The sequence below is a fragment of the Catharus ustulatus genome, chromosome Z, assembly GCF_009819885.2.
Source record: "Catharus ustulatus isolate bCatUst1 chromosome Z, bCatUst1.pri.v2, whole genome shotgun sequence".
Taxonomy (NCBI): Eukaryota; Metazoa; Chordata; class Aves; order Passeriformes; family Turdidae; genus Catharus; species Catharus ustulatus.
The window spans coordinates 61222722-61245126 of record NC_046262.2 but is presented as its reverse complement, the minus strand read 5'-3'; the positions used below and the strand labels follow the sequence as shown (position 1 = coordinate 61245126).

General features: G+C 41.9%; 1 protein-coding gene across 2 annotated transcripts in view; it reads left to right on the top strand.

Moving 5' to 3' along the window:
- The first annotated feature begins 454 nt into the window (after positions 1–454).
- MOB3B (MOB kinase activator 3B) overlaps positions 455–22405 on the top strand; it is an 89928-nt gene continuing 67977 nt past the window's right edge. Inside the window, exons 1-2 of one of the 2 annotated variants that reach the window (XM_033084982.2) lie at positions 455–553; positions 13851–14029. The gene's annotated coding sequence lies outside the window, so the exon portion shown is untranslated. Of the gene's footprint in view, positions 554–823; positions 903–13850; positions 14030–22405 lie in introns of those variants that run through there. The other variant, XM_033084981.2, reaches the window with a different exon arrangement.

Genomic DNA, 22405 nt, shown 5'->3' with positions numbered 1-22405 from the left:
GGCCTGGAGTTGTGTCAGCAGAGGTTTAGGCTGGGTATCAGGAGAAGGTTCTTCACCCAGAGGGTGTTTGAGCACTGGAATGGCCTCCCCAGGGAGGTCACAGCACCAAGCCTAGCAGAAGGATTTGGACAATGATCTCAGATACATGCTGTGACTTGTGGAGGTGTCCTGTGCAGGACTGGGAGTTGGACTTGATGATCCTGACAGGTCCCTCTCAGCTCAGGAAGTGCTGTCATTCCATGGGACACAGGCTGACCCTCAGGCCGGGCCGTGTGTGTTGGGGCAGGTCAGTGCTGGAGATGGGTCAGTGTGTCCTGGGGATGGGCCGGGACACCCCTCGCACGGGCAGACGCGCAGCTCCCGCCAGGGGGCGCCCTCGGCCGCGGCAGGGCCGCGCGCGGGCCCGGGGCCGGCAGGGGTGGCGCCCGGGGGGGCGGGACGGTGCCGAGCCGAGCCGAGCCGAGCCGAGCCTACTGTACACGAGGGAGCCGAGCCAGGCAGTCGAGCTCTTTTCCCGGGCTTCAGGCGAGGAATGCACCTGGAGGGGCGGCAGGTGAGGCAGGGGCGGTTGTGGTGGGTGAGGGCGGCGCACGCGAGGGTTGGGTCGGTCCCGCCGCCTACAAACTTCCCCGCGTTTGCAGCACGGCAGCCGCTCGCCCTCTCCCCGCCGCGCTCGGTGCAAGCGGAGCTGACAGCCCCGGGGGGAGTGCCCTGTGGGGGGCTTGGCCGGTGCCCGCCCCGCGGGGTGGGGCTCTGCTCCTTCGGAGGGCGCGGGCGGGGGGCGGAACTGCCCCTGGCCCCGGCCGGAACCGCAGGTGGTGGGCGCTGCCGGGCAGGACGGGACGGTGCTGCGGGCGCGCTTCGCTCCGAGCAGCAGCGGGTGGGCTGCCGCCCGCACTAAGGTGCGCTCTCACAAGTGCTTCTCTTTCTTTTTTCTTTTTTTTTTTCCCTTTTTTTTTTTGTTTTTTATTTTTCTTTTTTTTTTGGTTTTTTTTTTTTTTTTGTTTGTTTGCTTATTTGCTCGTTTCGCTTTTCCCCATCCCGTCTCTCAGAGGTAGGTCGCTGCGTGCTTCCTCCAGAGCTGCAGGAGCCGGCTCGGTGCTGCCCGGGAGCCGCGTGCTCCCTGACCTGTTGCACTGGGCGAGTGCCCGAGCGCGGGTGGGCCGGGCCGGGCCGGGGGCAGAGCTCCCGCTGCCTCTCTGCACCGCGCTCTGTCTGGCACAGGGAGGCGAGGTCGGGAGCTCTGCGTGCCGGTCCTGTTTTGACCGTGTTGAGCAAAAGGATGGGAGACGCAGCCAGGAGCTTATCGTCTTCCGTGGCAAACGCTTAGACACAGCCTCTTAAAAATGGCAATTTTGCTGCACTTTCTTTAGCGCTGTGGGCGAAGTTAGTGTCTCAAGAAACGTGCCATGCAGCCAGCTGCTGTGCCAAGTTGTGGAGACACAGGCTCAGGGTGCTGCATTTTGCTTTTAGTTTGCGAGGTTGCTCAAGGATAAATGGTTTGTATTTAACTGCTTGCTCCCTAGTGGAGCACAGCGTTTGAAATCCCTGCAAGTCCTTGCAATCACAGTGTGACAGCCTGACAGCCGGCCTCTCAGAGGCTGACCCAGGGCTTGTTACGGAGAAATGAGTAATTGCAGGTGCAAGGACTTGCACGCCCTAGAGGAACCCGCTGTTGGCTTAAAAGAGAACTGCAGTGCAAGCGCAGGCAGAGGCTCCTGCTTGAAGCTGATCATCTGTCTTCTGGCAAGACTGCTGCCAGCTGGCATTTGAAGATGTAGAAGTCTTCATGCCCCTATTTGATGGTCAAATCAGCCTGTTCTGGGACTGGTTGAGAACAGTTTTAATAAATAAAATATTTTGATTGAATTGCTGTATGATTGTCAAAAGGATAAACGTGTTTGAAGAGCTTTCCGACCCTTGCTTAAATTTCAACAAGTTCTTCAATAGGCATCAAGATGGCTTCTGTTCTCCAGGCCTTTTAGTTGTATTTTACATGAAGATGTAATTTGTGTTAAATGGGGGATACTTGTGAGACAATGTTCTGGACATATCTAACTGGAGAATTTATGGCACTGCAGTAGATAGAGCAGTGCCTGTTTCCCTCTTTTCTACAGCAAAGCATGTTATTAAAAATTTGTAAATTTCTGAGTGGACCGGTAATTGTGACAGTTATGCTTCCCTGCTCCATGGGACACAGAACAGAGCATTTTCTGGAACACAAAAAAAAACCAAAAAACAAAACAAAAACAAAAAAAAACCAGAAGGAGGAAACTGATGTTTTTTAAACAGACAATATGCACATCTGAAAGAGGGCTATAGGATAGAAAGAAAAGGAGCACAAGGTAGGGTACAGTCAAGCAATACTGAATTCCAGAAAGTGCTAAAGAGAAAAGGAGGTGGGTGCAGGATGGCAGGATGTTTCTTGGCATTAAACCTCTTGCAATGGATGATTTTATACAGTTTGCTGTTGTGTTGGTGTAGTAGCTGATGCTGCTTAGAATGCATTAGTGAGTGATGTGAGACTTGGGAATGGACCAGGTCACTTCAGTTTCTTTGCTGGTGTTTCTTTCCTGAAAAGTATTCTTTATTAACTGCCAACAAAGTACTTGGCATTGTTAGGCCCCTGGGGAAGGTACTTGTGTTTTGGAACAGAAACTGAGAGAAGCAAAGAGGTCCTAGTGCCCTGGGAACAAGAACTGCAGTAATTCGTAATAGCAGTTGTTTAAAAATGTTACAGGACAAACATGGTACTTGTCTTTGTTTAATATTTAGTCTTTATCACTAGTTAGGTCAACTGAGATTTCAGATGGAATTTTTTCAGACAAGACACAGTGTTATTTTCATTCTTCTGTTTTAGGGTATTATCTCAGGATTAGATGCTTCAGTGCCTGTGACAGATAGATGAGCCTCTTCTGAGCCAGGGACTTGGGCAAGAACTGTCCAAAAAAGATGGAGAGAGAAAACTAAAATGAGTAAGATAAAACTGGAATTTCAAGATAAGTACTGTAGAAGTAAATTTATTTCCAGAGAAACTATGCTGTATTATTTCACTAAGGTGTTCTGGTGATGGGATATTAGCATATTAGTATATTAAAGGAGAAATACTTATGAAGGAACTGTAGTTATGGCTGAGGATCAGTTATACATGAAGTAACTGAGAGGTTCTTTTAAAGGCATTTGGACCAGACAAGAAAAGCAGAGGAGGTTCTGCTCACTGTTCTTGTTACCCACTCTGGCTGCCACACTACCCTTTCTCTTTTGTGCTAGTTCTTATCTGCAGCAGGTGTTCTTCTCTGATTTTAACTCTTTACCTTTTAATAAAAGTATGGATTTTGTTTGGGTATTTTGGATCATGTTCAACAGCCATTTAAGCAGGACAAGGATGTGAGATTGGAAAGAGGGAAAGGAGGGAAGAAAGGATGTAAAACTGGGTCGTTCTGTCTTGTGAACCATCACTGTTGCTTGATTTACCCTGGTAATAAAAGGGAACTCAGCCTAATCAAATAGGAACAATGGGATCACACTTTTCAAGAGTAGGGGGTTCTTTGACCAGGAGTTTCTAAGAACTGTTTGATCTAGGAAATCTCTCATCAGTTTTAATTTAAGATGTGTGCTGCTTCTGCTGTTGAGGGCATTTACTTACTTCACCAATACATTCAAATAAAAAAATACGTTTTTTTATTTTGTATTTTGAATATTCAGCATACCCTTGTGCTTATAAAAGGTAAAGGTTTTTAATCTTGAAAGACTTTAGTAAATTCTGTGGATAGTAGCATGCAGTATATCCAGGTGGTTGGTAGTAAACGACCACTTCTGCCTTAAAAACAACCTTCTTTCCACTGTAGTGAACATTAGTTTCATATTTTGGATTTTTGTTTTTGCAATTTAGCACTTACTACATTTATGTATAGCAAAAAAAAAAAAAAATCCAAAAAACAAAAAAGGCCACTCTAAAGTTTTAAAGCAAATTCTAGCAGATAGAAGAGTGTAGTCTCTGAATCAGCAACTGGAGAGGGGGCTGCTTCATGAACCCTGATGCCAGGCCTTGACTTGGGTGGTTCTTCCAGTGTGCTGAAACTGGAAAAGTATGACTGGGAACTGATTTCTTGCTCTTTGGTTATTCATTCCTTACTTCAGCTCTTCAGCTTGTCAGAATTGCAGTTTCTCTCTTCCACCTCACAACTGCCTGTATTTCAAAGTACAGTAATTTCACGATTATAAGCCTCACTGTGGAGGCCGATGGCCTACTGGGGACTGAAATTGCCCCACTCTCCTGGAGAGAATGCCCTTAAGCACTCCCTCTTCATAGTGGTTATGGAAAAATTATCCCCAATATGCGCCTCTGTTTTATGTTAATCTGTTGTACTCTATTGGACTCCCCCCTTTGTACCACCCCTGGACCATCAGTTTCATACCCTACATGAACCCTGGTCCCTCAGCCTCCCGGAGGTCGTTTGTCCCTGGACCCCTCTGAGGAAGAAGACCAATAAACTTCACCTTAGAACTTCCAAACGCAACTCCCGTCTCTTTCTCCTACGTTGGTCGAGGCGGAGCCTTACAGAAGGGCTGGTCACTTCCACCCAAGAGCGAGGACGTGCCTGTGATTGACGGATGTCCTTCTAAAGACACTTTACCGAAGAATATTGCGGCACCTCCCCTACAGCTCCTCACTGCAATACCGCACCATTTTGACTAAAATTTTGCTCCCAAATTGGAAGTGCGGCTTACATTCAGGAGCGGCCAATACATGAACAAATTTTGGAAATTTCCCAACCCGGAAGTCCAAGCCCGCAGCAGCCCCAAGCCGAACCAGAGCCCACCTAGCCCCGGGCGACAGGGCAGTGGCGGCGCAGCGCCAGCGCTGCCCAACCCCGGGAGGCACGGCGGCACTGCCCGGCCCAGGGAGGCATGGCAGCAGCTGGGCACGCCACACCCCTGCTTCCCGGTGGCAGCGGCCAGGGATGCCCCTCTCCCTCTTCCCAGCGCCAGCGACCAGGGACGCTGCTCTCCCTCTTGCCGGTGGCAGCGGCTGGGCACGTCGCTCCTGGTGGCAGTGGCAAGCGGGGCTGGGGCCGCTCTCTGGCGACCGCCTGGAGCAGGGCTGGGCCAATAAACCCCGCGATCACACGATTCTGTTACTAATTGGCAACTTTGTGAAAGTTGCACGTGGATCCTCGCTGCGAACAGAAGTGCGGCTTATAATCTGGTGCAGATTCTATATGAACAAAGACCTAAACTTTGCCGACACCTAGAGCTGCGGCTTATAATCAGGTGTGGCTTGTAATTGTGAAATTACTGTAATTCAAACTTTCATTGATCGGTACAATATAGTACAAATGCTAGCAGTAGTCATTTCAGATGATGCTTCTCTGCAGAATATGAACTTTCACTTTCTCTTCTTTTAACCAGGAAAAAGAAAAATCAAGAGGATCTTGAAATGTAGTTGGTTTTTTTTTCCTTAAAAGAAATTTTAAGTGGCTTTGGAATTGTTACTAATTCTAAGAATCATAGAACACTGTTTTCACTTTGCCACTTTAGTGTCTCCCACTCTCTCCTTTGTTCCTGTACCCACTGGCATGATATTAGAGTGCTTGATTAAGATAGACATTGAAGTGGTGTTCACTCACAAATATATCAAAGCCAATACACTAAAAAAACCTGAACAAACAGAAGTGGCTTTCTAACTTTTGGTCTCCAGTTACAGCAGTGATGAAAAGTTACAAAAACTTTATTTTAAGAGTTAAATGTAACAGCAGAAGTCCAGAATGTTTCATTTTCTTTACTCATACAAAGAAAAAAAAATAGTCAAGACTTAGTTATTTGACTTCAAATAGCAGAAGACCATATTCAGTTTCAGAGAATGTAACTTTTTCCACAGGAGTAAAAGGTTGCATATTGTTTCCTCAAAAGGGTTAAGACTGAATTCCAGGTGAATAAATGTAAAAATAGTATTAGTTACAGTTATTTCTTTTTTTTTCTATAAGATACAGTTAATTTTAACTTGTAAAAGCACTGATTTTTACATAGGCAGTTCTTAAACAGCTGTGTCCTGTATAAATGCTTGGCTGATACAAATTAGATAAATTTACCTGGATACCCCAGATTATCATCTAATGAGGTCTCTATTTCCCCCTTTCAAAAAAAACCCAACCAACCTGGAAGTGTGAGCCACAACTGGCAATGAGGAATATATGAGTTAATAGGCATATCTGCTTTATATATTCATGGAAGCATCTCCCCAGAAGAGCAGATGAAAGAAGTGAATGTTTCGACACTGTCCAAGGATAGGCTTTTTTTGGGTCGTGGTACTGTCATTAAGTAAAAAATGTGCCATGATCCCATGAAGAACTGATAGAATTCCATAGGCTATGCAAGGTTATTACCAGTCATACCTGCTGAAGCTTCTGCTGGCTCTTGGCTTTTTAGAGATGGAATCTGAATGCAGAACAGAGCAAAGAAACAACAATATAAAACATTGATACAGCCTTACATTGTCTTGCTAGATACATTAATTTCCCACAGTAACCACACATTACAAGCAGCAAATTTAAAAAAAAAAATCAGAATTAAGTACTTGAATGTATCTTGCAGACATCAAACATCACTTCAGTGTCAATGGGTTTGCAAAGTGTTTAAATTAATAAAGGAGAGACTGACTAATGAAGTTGGGAATGTTACATTATCTATGTGCCAAACTGCTCTTATGTTCCCTATACAACCAGTCAAGAACTGAGTTCTTCTGTAGGTGATGGAAACAGAAGTACATTCAGGAGTCTGAAACCCATTCTTTATTTCCTGAATCTGTAAAGCAGGAGCATGTGAGAGGGGAGTGGGTGGGCCTCATCTCACTAGCCCAGTGTCTAATTTGTATGTCTAAAATTAAGTAGTTGTAAATACCCTATTGTTGCATTCCTGGAATAAGGAATTATACCAATCCATTATAATAGCTGCATGCAGAGTAAGGTTTCCTTTTGTGGTTTTGTTTTTTTTCTTCCTCCTAGAGTGGGGAGGGATTTTTAGATACATATTTTGTTTGAATAAAGGAAAGGAAGGCAACCCAAGTTACAGTCCAGCCTACAAACTTCTTACCAAAATGTTGAGATTCTGTCCTCAGGTAATGGTAACAGTACATTAATTTTTTTGGTCAAAAATAATCTCATTTTCTTACCCAGTTCCTGAAGTCACAGACATGTTTAACTCTTTTCTCCTTACATTCAAATTTGACACATTCCATTTATGATAAAAATACATGAGGAATGAGATACACTGCAATGAAATGTATGAAATCTGAGGTGGGAAAAATCCATATCAGAAGTCATCCAGTTTTCTAATTCATAGGAAGTGATGCAGAGACCACAGGGTATTCAAGGTGTCTTGAGTAACAGTTACAGTAATTTCACTATTATAAGCTGCACCATCTTGACTAAAATTTTGGTCCGAACCCAAAGTGTGATTTATAATCAGGTGCGGCTTATATATGGACAAAGAACAAAAAGTTGCTGTTTTAGTTTGGAGGACAGGTGTCTACTGAGAAAGGCAAGAGCCTCTCTTTGAAATGGAGAATGGAAACCCCTCCCTCCAAATTATTATAATTTTGAAATCAAGGGGCTTTCAGACAAACATAGGGGAATTAGGAATAACAGTTCTTTTCTAAGGAAATTTAAATGGAAATACAGTACTACAAAGAAACAAACTCCAAGCCCTGACAAAGTCAGAGTACAACCTGACACCCTGTCAGGCAGGGTGTCGGTAGCGGTTCTGTTAAATGGTGGTTGCAGTCCTTTTGTAGTAACAGATGTGATTCAGTTGAAGCAGTGTTCCTGCAGAAGGTGCAGTTTCCCTCTGGAGGTCCAGTGGTGATGTGGAGAAATCCGGTTTTCCTCTGGAGTCCAGTGGAGAAAGGGGCTCCCTTAAGTGTCCCAAAACCTCTGTTTTTATTTTGATAAGAAATGTTGGGCTCTTCCCCCTGGCTGGAGCAACTTCCAATGGGATGCAGTAATTTTATCAGCCACACAGTGGGACTCAATGGGCCATTAGCAGAAAATGGCTCGCTGGAGGAAGGATGGGTTGTGAAAAGATAAAGAACAATGCCCTGCCTGGTTTCAATGGATGGCCCATTAGCAGAATGTCTCCCACAGAGATAAGGATCACTGCCCCCATCCTCAACAGATGGTGATAGAATAGATACCTTTTAACACACTCTGTACTGTAACTTGTGGCTTATAATCAGATGCGGCTTATGTATGGACAAAGAATGAAAAGTTGCCAACATCCGGAAGTGCGGCTTATAATCGTGAAATTACTGTAAATTGATGAAGATGATAACTTGAAGTACTGCTTGGTTCCATCTGAATGAAGAAAAGAATGATGGGAGAGAAATGTAAGAAATTTGTTAATATCTGTTTTCATACTGTAATTCTTTTCAGATTAATTTTGTCTGGTTATGAACTTGAATGCATACATATTTTACATAATTTTGCGAATCATCATGTCCTTAAAATCTATACTATAGTTATTCAATATACTGTATAGAAAGCTGTATATAAATCTCTGTGTGTGTGTATATATAGATAAATATCCATAGACTATGGAGACAATTATACTTGCAAAATAAAGATCAAATCTGGTAACTGACTTTTCTTTTCTTGGTTGGGAGGACTACCTGTCATTATTTTTTGAGTTTAAAGATGTCTTGGTCATCTTAAATTCTCATCTGTTTTGTAATTTAAGATCTTCATAATGCATAAGACTACAGGAAGGTTTGTCTCCCCTATGCATGTCTGTATATTGTACTTTTCCCCAAGTTAGTGAAGTAATGCAAAAATAAAATCTTTGCATTCAATAATGTATGTAAATTTTTCAGTTTTTAAAGCAACTGTTATTTTATGTGGAAAAACCACAAAACCTTTTTATAAATAGGTTAGTAGTGCAAAGAGACAATACAGAAGCAATATTGTATTTTTAAAGACCTTCTGCAGAAGCACTAATATCAAGTGCCCTTTCATTTGAGTACTCTACATATTTAACTTACAGCACTGAATGTTTTTTGAAAACAAGCCCCAACTGTCAATTTGAAAATTATTAAAATGTAGAATAAAAAACTTACCAAGAAGGGGGAAAATATTGTATTGTTAAAAAAAAAATAGAAGATTTTACCTCTTTATGTAGTTTTTTTTTTCAAAAGACTGTCAAAAATTATATTACTTGTTCTCAATTCCATTTGAACTGCTTCCCAGGAGCAATGGCTGTATTGCTTATCTTCTAGGAAATTGGTGATTCTTTGAAAGTACTTTTTTATGCTGTATGTTGAGCTTTTTAAGATCCATGTTTGAAAACTGCTTGCTTTTGGTTGTTCTTCTGACAAACATGTTTCCAATTCTTCAATTTGATGATGAATTCCATTTTGGAAGTTCTCAATCTTGCTTGTATTCCAAACATCAAGAGGAAGGTTTTTGCTAAATAGTTGGAAGATCTGTTGAAGAAACTCATAGGTGATCCTTATGATGTTCTTCTGTGTGACCTTGGTAATCTCCATGGGGAATCTGAAATCAGTTGTTTCGCTGAGACATTGTTGAGGAAAATGACCACCCATTTTCCACAGAAAGTTCATGATATGGTAGTTCACTTTGTTTCCTTGGAAAAGACAAACTGAATGTGAGATTTTGATATACAATGCCAATATAATGCAAATTTGCAGTCTCTGAACCATGGTGGCCATGCTGATGAAGCAGTCAGCACTATTTTCCTTTTTGCAGATCTTTAAGCTTGCAGTTTCTTGTTGTCTTGTCTTGCTCACATGCTTCTCTTTCACATCTCTGAATTTGTTTTATCTGTATTACATGCCTGGGTATTACTCACTGTGTGGGAGTTGCTCTTTCTAACAATTATGGTCCTGCCAAAGTTTACTGTTTATTTCGGTTTCACAGTTGCAAAGGTTTTGCTCATTTCTGCTTTGGCTGTATTTAATTGAAAAATGAGTAAATCAGTCAATCTAGTGATTCAGAGGATATTGACAGACTAGCAGATTAGAATGTGGCAAGGGCATTTCAGCTTCTTTCATTCTTATTAGAATATGCAGTCCTGCTTGAGAAATTTTACTTTTAGGCTTAAGTTGGCAAAGACAGTGAAAAATAATCACATCCCTGTAACAGATATGCGATCAAAGCAAGATGTAATTTTATTGATTTGAGAAAAAAAAAATCTTTTTAGTAGGATGAATTGTTTTGTTTGGGCAATGTCTTAAATTTTATTAGCAAAATAACCTTGTTGGTGACAAAAACATTGACTAACTAGGGGCATATGTTGCTATGACTGTGTTGGCAAAAAAAAAGAAGTATATACAGCTCTTAAGATGGGTGCATTTTTCTCCAAAATCTCTGATAGTTTACTGTTCAGAGAAGCTCTGTCCTACTCCATTATTTGATGAATCAGCCTCAGTTTTTAGATCCATTAAGGATAGCATGCTTTTACCAAAAAAAAAAAAAAAAGGAAGAAAAAGGAAGAAAGGAGGAATTAGTTCTATTTCAAAGTAAGAAAACTCTTGTTCTGAAGCCTCCTGCTTTTGTCCCAACCAAAGTGGGTTCTTTCACCTGTTGTGTGAGAGAGTCTGGTTCTGCTCATCCAGTGAAATGCAAAAGAAATCATATTTTAAATCTAAACTAGTCAAATAAGTATTTGTCCACAGTTATTTGGTTTATTGCTCTTAAATCCTTGTCCTTCTGATCCTTGTCCCTCTGTGGTCTGCTTCATTATCAAACAGATTTGAGCCTTCTATGCCTTTTCTTGTGAGATATATAGAGCTCTCTGATTCAAGCATATAACTTGCATAATAAATCTCATCCTGCAAAGGGCAGGGACATTTTGACACACAGAAACTCATTAATCAGTTTAGTATCTCCAGTTGACCACTCCGTGAGTTGCAGGAATGGCCATAAAGCTGCCCTAAAAATCAGTAACTTTACTTAGTTGTTACAGATAGTTTTTACTATCTGTAATATATAAAAAATGCATTAATATAAAAAAATACTGAGTTTATCAAAAATCCATTGCTCTTCTGGTTTTACTGGAACTAGAGAGTCTCCTGGGGATTTCTTGATATTTTCCCCTGGTCCCCTCACTCACTCTAAAAAATTCCCCAGCTTCATAATGTTTCCATCTTTTCAATATCCCTTACTGCCTACAAATATCACATTGATTCAGGCCAAAAGTGTCTGTGTGTGTTTGTGCAGGGGATGTGGGGACCTTTCAGGCCCCAGGCCCTCTGCTTGTTGCTTTCAGCTTTGTAATGCCAGTCTCTATTCTTTCCACAGTAACATGGTAATCAAGCTAGCCTAAGTATGCTCCCAGTTAGGGTAACCTGTTACATTTACAGTTTGCAAAAGCTGATACATTCCTTCAAGATTCTTTCAATACAAACAAAAAGATCGCTTCCAATTAAAAAAAATATGAAATATAAAAAAGGACATCCAGAAAACCTGGCAGACCCCTTTTAGTTGTTTTTTTAGATGCCTGTATCACTGGTTGATTATTTCCCTGAGTCTATGCAGCAACAGGACTAAAATCCTTACTTCCCATATGCCCTTTATTTTGATCCCTATGTTCTACATCTATCCCCACTCCTATGTTATATGGTGTCAAAAGACCATATAACAAACATCTTCTACCTCATCCCCTGTGCAACACATGATCTTTGCCTTTTTCTCTTTCTCCTTAGTATATGACATCAGCATATCTCCTGCCAGCATAGATTTTTTCTGAATACCTGGGTCTCTATCCAATGTCACAGAAGCATCAACATAAACCAAAACTGATCCCATTTACCAAGTCAGCAACAAAACACCAACTCCAAAATTAAACTGAAAAAATCTGTTTTCCCCATTCTCCAAGGTGTCCACTACTGCTTACAGTATTCATTTTATCTTTAATCATTGGATCTTCCCTGGCATACTCCAGCTTTTCAAAATAAAGCCCCAAGAGCTACAGGGTATAATTGCAGGCTAGTTCGCTAGTACTCAGTTGCCCAATTCCTTTATCCTTAAGTCCAGACCTCTAATACAAATTACTTTTTACTCTCTACACCAACTCCTTGTCAGAGAAAGGAAAAGCACTCTCTCCCATCACACAGTTTTGTGTGTAACAATTTTAAAGCCTAGGCATGCATTTATTTCCCAGTTCTGATCCCCTGTTGTTAGTTACACATTGCTCTGACCTTGTGTTGGCAAAGATAGGAGGACACCTCCCCTCTTTCACACACTGATTTTACCCAATTTACACAGAGCTTGAAGTTTTGAACTACCAATCCCCCTGGTCAACCCAGGACTGGTCACATTGATCAGTTACAACAAAATTAAATTTGGTACTCACCAATCCAGAGATTCACAGCACTTTTGCCCTTGCTCAAATACCTCTGGAGTGTTACACCTTTGAGTTGCTCACGCCTCATTGCTGGAGAGGATTTGATAGAGTCTCCAATCAAACTGGTCCAAATGCTATCTGATCTGATTCTCCTTTACCGGCTTTGCTGATTCCTAACCAGGCAAGGTTAGGCTTTATAGTTCCCATTTGGGTCACCAAGATTGTTGTCTCAAAATGGATTCTTTCACCTGTTAATACAAGAGGCTGATCCATGCACTGAGCGGAGGTACTTGATTTATTTACAGTTCTGCACAGAAAGGCAAACCCACAAACCCAGCAGACAGACTATCAAAACTTTTTACTATTTCTGCATTTTAGCAAACAAAGACAGTAATGTTCATTTGTTAAAAGTTACGTTAAGTCTGTTATTAATTAGTATTGTGTCTTCTCTTTGTTAAATTATTCCCTTGCTTCTTAGTCTGCTGTTCAGTCTTTCTCTTCTTCGAGTTAGTGGGTTTCTTGAGTCTGTGGTCATGATTTTCCCTTACCATGATTGCCCTTTACCCAGTTAAAGTGTTGGCTTTTTTGCTTCTTTATCTTGAGAATTCTGCCAGATGACCTTGTTATCTATAAATTCTGCATTCTTTGTGTCCATTCTCAGTGGTGCATCCTTCTCCCCCAGCTCTGCTAACCTCCTGCTAGGTCTGTGATTACTGAAGCGTGACATGTCCTAAACTTTAACAAGACTTCTATGGGCAAGTAATTCATTTTTCTAATACTTGGACATCACTCAAGGACACTGAATACACTTGTGTTGGTAGCAAAATGTCTTATCTTCCGGACTACTCCGGCTGGTGTAATGCTGAAATGTTTCTCCCAGGGTCTGGCTGATGTACTTCTTTGACTATCAGGTCTTTGGGCCAGGTTGTAGTAGGACTGCAGGTAGCCACCACTGGATGAATTGGGTCTGAATCAATCTGAGCCTTTGATAATGACAGTTCTAAGAAAGTGCCGCATAAGCACTGTGGCTTGAAATTGAAGTGCTTGGTTGGTTCCTGAATATGCATTAATAAAGTACCATGTTTCTTACGTATCACTGACTTCCTCTAGTGTGGTGCCAGCCTTTTGAACTGGCTCCTGTAATCTCAATGTAGGAAGTCACTGGTGGTTGAAAAGGAAAACTGAGTTGAACATTAAGATAAGCAAAAATTAGTTAGTATTTAGCAGGCAGATTTGCTTTTCTTCTTGTGGGAATCTTTATGGATTGCAAATTCTAAAAGTGCACCAAAGTGATTTGCCTTTATGTTATTCTGTCAGCAGAATTACAGAAATATTTGAAAAAGAATATGGAAAATGTATGAGCTCAGAAATAATTGATGTTGTCCTGATTTTGTCTGGGATGGGGTTAGTTTTTTCCCAATTGCATGCTGTGTTTTAGATTCAGTAGGAGGGTAGTGTTGATAAAACACTAATCACTTGTCTGTTTCCGTCAGGACTGTTGTTTCCTGTGCTCTGCTAATAAGCAAGTGCGCAAGAAGCTGGAAGGGAGCCCATCCAGGACAGTTGACTGGAACTGGTCAAAGGGGTCTTCCACACCATAGAACATCATGCCCATTATATAAACTGAGGGGAGTTGTGCAGGAGCTGCAGATCTGTCGCTGGCCAGTGGGTGGTAAGCAATTGTATTGTGCATCACTTTTTTTTTTTGGGTTTTAGTCCTCTTTATCACTATTTTTGTGGTGGTTGTTGTTTGTCCTTGTGATGATGATACCACATTTTGCGTCACTTATTAAACTGTTCTTATTTAAACCTATGTGTTTTCTTTCAGATTTTCCTTCTCACTGGGGAAGGGGGAGAAGTGAGTGAGTGGCTGTGTGGTACTTTGTTGCTAGCTGGGGTTAAGCCATGATAGATGTGAGCAGTAAAGGAATTCCACAATGATCTTGAGAAAAGAAAGTATTTTGTTAAAGGAGAAACCTGTTATAGTCTGACAGAGTGAAGGACTGCTATGGATAGGCAGTTTCTTTAGCAAACCACTGAATTACTTCAGTGGTTATACAGTAGTATCCTAGTAATACAGGAATTCTCCCATGCTTAGTCTTTTTTTGCTTCTGCCGGTGCTACGGCTGTAGTTGCATTGTGGTATTGTCACAATATATCTAAACCCAGAGGCCTTTAGAGAGGTTAGTTTATGAATTAAATTTGTGGTAGGGGATGGCTTTGTGTTTGAAAGACTGGACAGACAATCAGGAGGGCTGTGGTAGATTTAGTGCATTGATTTACCACAGATGTAATTTTAATTTTAATTTGGTGTACATGTGTATGGATCTTTTGCATTAAATGGAACATTGATTTAATCAAGTAAACCAGTCCTTTCATCTAGTAAAACAGCAAGAGAAACAGCTTAGTACTGCATGTCAAGGTGGATCTGATTCACTGTTCAGTATTTGTATTCTTTTTATACACTGTCATCCCTCTTTTCCTTCCACTGTCATTTCACAGGAGACCCATGAAATATTTGATTGTTGTGAAAAAAAAAATTGAAATTTCAAGGGGAGACTAAGCAGTGTGAAGTGATTGTAAGTAATGAAGGAGAGAATATACTGTATAAGAGTCTTCAGGTCAGGGTTAGGGATCAGATACCTGTTGGCTTTGTGCAGGTTATCTAGGGACAAGTCAGGACTAATGCCTCTCAGAGTAGCTGAGTTGTGTCTACCTAATATTATGCATAACCCTCCTACTTTGGGGACATCTGAGGACCCCCATAGAGATTACCATCTTCTAAGTCAGAACTCTTCTTCCCTGAGAACAGAGAAGGGAGATATGCACATTCTACCTTGTAGTGCAAACCATCTACTCTGTGACCAAGCACCTTACGCCAGTCCTTTCTTTATCTCTTCCTCTAAATAAGGAAATACTTTTCATTGAGAATAAAAAGAGTGACTTGAATGAGTAAGACAGAAGCTATGCATCTGTACTTTGGTTTCAGTGCTTCAGGATTTTGCATTTCATGGTGTTCCTGCCTCCTAAACACTTCTCTGAAGTTTGGTGGATGAACCAAGAGTTGCTGAAAGAACCAGTTTTTTGTCTAGTGAGATAGAATGTGGCTGTGGGGTTTGGGTTTTTTGGTTGCTTCCTTTTGTGGTTTGTTTTTCTCAAAAACAACAACATAATAACAATTTAAAAAATCTCTTTGTCACAGATTTTGTACGTCTGTAACAAATGTGAGCATCAAAATATATTGTAGTTATGCCCGTCAGGTTTCAGTGAAGGCTAAAGAACTTTTGGACTGAGGATTCCATTTTTTGCCAAAGCAGATGTTGATAGGAACATTTTATGCTCAGGTGGGAGCTGAAAAGAAAACCTGGAGGATAAAGCTGAAGGTGTAGTACAAAGTGTTAAGAGTCAGCTGAATGGAACTGAGATCCCTGATCTGAATTCTCCTAAATGAATTTGCCTAAGTTCAAAGTTTCTTAGTTTTCCTGTATTTTAACTACATCTTTCTTTACAACGTGGATATATCTAGTTACTACATGTCTTGTGAGCATTACACACTGTTACCCAGGCTCTTTGTCAAGATTGTCTAGTGAAAGCATTTTGAAGAATGCCGAAAAAAACAGAGAAAAAAAAAAAAGGCTGAGGCCTGAAAATCAGTTTTGGTTTTGGACGAACCTAAATACTGAGAGAGATGCTCCTTTAGCTTCTGTGTTGTCTTTGTTTCCCTCAGCATTGCCCTCTTTTCTTGCTTAAGAAGTAATAGTGATAAAAACTTGCCTGTGCTCCACAAGATAGTGCAGAGAAACATTGGCAGGTGCGGAGAAGCCTTAGTAACCCTTTCTGCAGCCCCTTTCTGCAGCCCCCCTATCTCCTCAGACTCAGAGGAGCACAAGGGACAGTTGCAGGCAGAGACACAATGTAAGGATTGTGAGGAAGGGCCCCTTCCAGCATTGTCCTGGGGCAGCCTCATCCCCATGGCTAGAAGTGCATCAACATGAGTCAGTCCTGGAGCACCTCACAGACTTCCTGGTTTTGCTGCCCAGAGATTGATGACAAACTGCAGTACAGAGAGAAAGACTGTTTCAGGATTACGTAGGATTTACTGTGGGATTATCAGGGAAGAAACCAAAGGCAGGGAGAGGAATAGAAATGGGTTGTTTGGGAAGGAAAAAGCATGTGAAAATAAAGGGATGAAAAGGACTGATGATGTTTAAACAGCAGCCAGTCAAAACACTTCTCTGTTTTGACCTGCAGATCATTATGCCCTCCCAATAAACTCCATTTCTAAGTATTTTTCTGGGTGAGGGACTGTTTGACTTTCCAAAGGAATTTCCATCTGTCTGCATTTTCTGACTCTTTGGATTAGATTTTTGTGACTAGTGTTCTCATCTGCTTCCAATCAATTGTAATAAACAGTTAGACTAATGTTATTGTTCATCCGTCTGTAAGAAGGTCATCTTGGCAGCTAGTAACAGAGTGGTTATGAAAACAATACCCCAGTAATAGGAGATAGAAAGTTCCTAATACTTTCTCACTTCAGGAGATAGTGCTGGTCTAGTTAAGTTGAGGTGTCTGGTGATTAAATGAGAAACCAAAATGCCTGACTAGATTTGCTTGGTTTTCCTGCTGAACAGTTTTTTTTGTTTCTGGGAAGAGTGCATGCATCACTTTATTCTTCCTCTGGAAAACCCTTACGCCTGAATCACAGAATCCAATCAGCATGGTAGGGAGAGTCCACTGATTAATTTACCCCCAGCTGCAGAGGAAGTGTTTCACACTGAATGTATTTTAAGAGATCTCGATCAGCCAAATTACTCCTGGGAGCAAGCCTCTATCAGGACATGAATGATCCCAAGCTTAAGGTGAAGTTTTACTGCAAACAGTAAAACCCATGATTAACTCCTACCCAAAGAGCTCGTCCTTTTTCTTTCCTGTTTGGCCTTAATATTGTTTCAACTTGGGAAAATAGTGTGACTGGATAGCTAATCACCTTTCCTTTGTCTGGGCAGGAATTATGATAATGACAAAATTTTATTCCTATTTTTCTATGTTGAACTCGCTAATCAGAATAAAGCTCATATGTGGCTCATGGGGATAATCAGAAAAACATGTCTGTTAGTATGGGAGCAGAATCTGTTTTTAAAAGGAGACTTGACACAGGCTAAAAGGCTAGAAACCTGGAATTCTGAGTTGAGGAACCTGGGCTGTATGGGAGGCAACTCAAGGTAGATTGTGATCTTGTCTCATTGTGTCCTCCACAGAGGGAAGTGAAGGCTGTATTGTTAAGTGTCTCAGCTCTTCATCTCTAGCACTTGGATGTGAGACTACTGACAGAATGTAGAACAGATCAAAACCTTTTAAAATCAAGCTAATGAACAGCTAAAAAGCATAACAATTTAACCTGAAATTCCTGGCTACTATGTGTGTACTACAGACCTCTTTCTTAAAGGTTGATGGCAGACACTAGTCAGTTTGTTATATGTTAGCCTATATAACTCTTACAGATTACAAATGTCCATCAATATTATTCCATGATATATTATTCCATATTAGCACCATTAACACAACTTTATTCCACAATACAGTAATTTCACGAATACAAGCCACATGGACTATAAGCCACATCTCTGGGTGTTGGCAGACATTTCGTTCTTTGTCCATAAATAAGCCGCACCTGAGTATAAGCCGCTCTGTCGTTTGCAGTGAGGACCCGCGTGCAATAAAGTTGCCTATTAGTAACAGAACCGCGGCAGGGCAGGGTTTACTGGCTCAGCTAAGGCTGTGCAGGCTCGGCCTGCTCGGGGCTGCCGACAGGACTGGGCGGCCCAGCTTGGCACTGCTGCTCGGCGGGGCCGCTCGGGGCCGGCCTCCGCTGCCACTGGGCTCGGTCACCCTGGCCCGGCGCTGCCCCGCAGTGGCAGGCAGGTATGGAGCCCCCCTGCACCCGTGGCGGCAGGCAGGGACAGAGCCTGCCTGCTCCTGCCGCGGCAGGCGGGGGCAGGAGCCCCCCGCTTACCCCACGGGCCGCGGGGATGGCAGCACAGAGCCCCTGCCTTTCCCCCAGGCTGCAGGGATGGCAGCACAGGGCCCCCCCATCTCTCCCCCGGGCTGCGGTAGAGGAGGGAAGGAAAGAGCTCTCCTGCCTCTCTCCCCGCCCCCCGTGCTGCCTGCAGGGAGCCAGGCTCCACCCGCGGCACAACAGAGTAACAATTTGTAATAATCGTGAAATGCTGGCTTTTACTGGCAAGTTGCTCGACCTGGCACCTCGATTTCCACTTCTGGGGGTGGAAATGTCAGAAAATTATTCACATATTAGCCGCTCCTGAGTATTAGCCGCATTTCCGGTTTGGGAGTAAAATTTTAGTCAAAATGATGTGGCTTGTATTCGTGAAATTACTGTACATTTATGCAATGATTCTGTAGGGTCGTTTTATCATCCTCATAATAAAAATTACCAATCATTTCTGGTCACTCAGGTTGGGTGGATGGCAAATACAGTTCTGATATGACAAGAACATCTTTGTATTGCTGACAAATCTTTTCTATGTCAGCATGACCATTTACTTGTGAGAAATGTTTTAATGCAGCATGACTGTAAGGAGACCGTTAACTAAATACTGATGCAGAATTGCTCTGTCATAGAGTGGTAAAGACTCCATAATATGTGCTAGGCATGTTTATAGATTTAAATTTTTATTTTATGGACTAATGAAGCCTGGTTCCTGTCCCCTTTCATTTTATTCTCCCAACACTTTTTCCTTGTGCCTTGTCAAAGAAGGTAGGGCAGAGTACATAGTGTAACAAATTTCCAACTCCACATCTTCCTGTGGTGTTACATCAGTGATGGATGCAAGAGAAGCAATAGAGATCACCTCCCTGGACTTGTGCAGAGCCTTTTAGAGAAAGGTCATCCTTTTATCTAAACTGGAGAGATATGGATTTGACTCTGAGATTAGTTCAGTTGAGTAGAGCACAGTGCTAAGAACTCCAGGGTCATGATTCAATCCCTGTGGGTCATTCACTTAAGAGCTGGATTTGATGATGCTTGTGGGTCCCTTCCATCTCAAAATATTCTGAGATTCTGTGATTTTATGGGTGGACCACTTGCTGGATAAAAAAAATGGCTGTGTAGGTCCTTTTAAAGAGTTGTGGTCAACAACTCATGGTCCCAAGTGGAAAGTGATGAATGACATTCCTCAGAGGTTGGTATTGGGACAACCACTTAATAATATTTTCGTTGGTTACTCAAGACAATGGGATGTTTACTGACAAGGTGAGTGGTGCAGTTGACACATTGGAGAGAAGGGATATCATCCAGAGGGACCTTGACAAGGGAGCGGTGTGCCTGTTTGAACCTTGTGAAGTTTAACAGGGACAAATACAAGGTCTCCTGCACCTGGATCAGTGCAGTCGCAAGCACAAATAGAAGCTGGATGGAGAATGGATTGAGTCTCTCTAGAGAGAAGGATTAAAGGGTGTTTGTGCCTAAAAAGCTCAACATGACCTGGCAATGTGCACCTACATCCCAGAAAGCCAAATGTGTCCTCTGCTGCATCCAGAGCAGCATAGGGTGAAGGGGTAGATTGTGCCTCTCTGCTCTGTTCTGCTCTGGTGAGACCCCCCCTGAACGCTGCATCCAGCTCTGGGGCCTCAACACAAGAAAGATGTGGACCTGTTGGAGCAAGTCAGGGGAAAAGCCACTAAGTTGATCACACAGCTGGAGCACCTTTCCTATGAAGATGGGCTGAGACAGTTGGGCCTGCTCGTTCTAGAGTGGAGGAGGCTCCAGGGAGACCTTTTAACATCTTCTGGTACCTAGAGGGGCCTTAAAAGAAGGCTGGAGAGGGGCTTTGCACAAAAGCATGTGTTGATAGGACAAGGGGGAATACCCTTAAGCTAAATGAAGGCTGGTTTAGGCTAGATACTAGAAAAAAACCCCTTACTGTGAAGGTAGAACAGGTTGTCCAGAGATGCTGTGGATTCCCCATCCTTAGAGGTGTTCAAGACCAGGCTGGATGGGGCTCTGATGATCTAGTGGAAAGTTTCCTGCCCATAGCAGGAGGATTGGAACCGAATGGTCTGTAAGGTCCCTTCCAATCCAAGCTATTCTATGATTCTGTGCGCTGAGTGATTAGGTTTTTCCTTTGTTGGTCAGTAGGCTTGTTTTCAACCTTAGTCAGCTGCTAATTTTGTGTGTTCCAGAGGACTGAGTTTACTTTGATGGGATTTTTTTTTTAGGTTTTTTTTTGAGGCTCTTTCTAAGAAATCAGTAAAAAATGTAATAGAGAGATAATTAAATATTTTCCCTTAAAAAGTTCTTAAAACTTAATAGCATGCATAGGGAACCAAGCAGGTCTAAGCAATTATTGTCAAGTGTTGTGGCTGTGGACTTTTTGTGAAAAATGTAAAATAAGGTGGGAACCAGGAATATTTACATTGGCTTGGTTTGACAACAAGCACAATAACTGTGCCAAATTCCACTTATTTGTTGGATGTTTTAGTTGTTGTTGTGTTTGTTTGAGGCTTTGTGTTTTGTTGTTTTTTCTTTCTTGTGTACCCATCTCATTGTGTCATTTGTGTCTGTGTCCTGTTCCTCCTTCAAATGTTAGTGTTTCAGATTAGCTTTGTTTTCCCTGGGGAACTGGTCACATATGAAAATAGACATTACCAGCAATTCTAAAAGCCTTCCTTGGTAATGATCTTGGCTAAAGGATGCTAAATGGTTGCAGTAACACTTCTCTCTGTGGTTGATGTATTACCAAGTAAAAAGTTGTTCTGAAGGCTCTCATAAACCTTGCCTGGAATGTGTGATCAGATAGGTCCCTGTAACAGGATGGATTCCAGGCTGGGAATAGCTCATGTAGCCCTATGAAAATATTACTGTGTGTGTTCTCCTGTGTTCATAGAAGTGCCTACACTACCATCCTTTCTCACAGGATCACAGAATAGGTAAGGCTGGAAGGGACCACAGTATGTCCACATCTGGTCCAACTTCCTCTTCACACTATATCAGAAACAGTTCAAATTTCCTGTTTGAAGACCCTCAGTGAATCCAGTGATATTCAGTTCATTTGCTATGTAGATTGTGACTCCAGAGTAAGAACCACTGGTACTGTCCTGTTTGCTACTTAGAATTGTGCAGAAGTCTGTCTGTGGAAAAACTTGCACAGAACCTAGAACTTTGGTGGGTTCCTAAGCCCTTTCTTAGTCTTTGCTCAGTAAGCAGTTGGACTATATGGGAGAAGATCACTTTTGGAATTGGTGAATTGACACGATTCTTTTAATTCTGTGACATTAGTAACTGGTCATTGGCACCCATGCTTATTTTGAAATTGCTTAGCCACACACGGCAGGCAACTGAAGAGGGTTGCACATGACAGATCAATGTTTTGGGCAACTTCTGAACATAGGAACTTTTGGTGCTGAAGCCATGTACCCATTCACAGTAATGCTCATTACAAAGTCAATTTGAAGGACAGCTTTAAAACCTGTGATGAATAAAGAATGTATGTGTAGAAGATGTCAAGTTTATGCTATGTATTTTTCTGACATCCTAAAGTTCAGATATTTCATTTCTACTGTGAACTTATTAGATGCCCAGTACTCCATTATCCAGTGGAAATTGGGGTATTTGCTGTTTTTGTTGGGTAAGTTCAAGCTGAGTTAAACAGAGGAGCCGAATCTGTTTAAAGAATATGTTTGGAGTCTAGCTTTATGAACAGATGGCAACTCCAAAGGAGGCAACTGTGTCTTGGTCTGCTATTGGCCTGGTGTGTAACCTTGGACAAATGACATCCTCTCATATTTCTTGCTTTCATATGATGTTGCCAAAGCACTTGAGGAGAATATTTTTTACATGAGACAGTAGCTTTGATAAGAATTTTGAGGTTATATCTTAGAGCAAAGAGGGCAGTAATTTGAAAACCTGATCTTTTCATTATTAAAATAGCTTTCATAATCTGATTTATTTTGTTTATAGTACTGATAAAGCTACCAAACACAACTTATTTACATTAATGATTTTTATAGGATTATAAAGAAGGAAAATTTC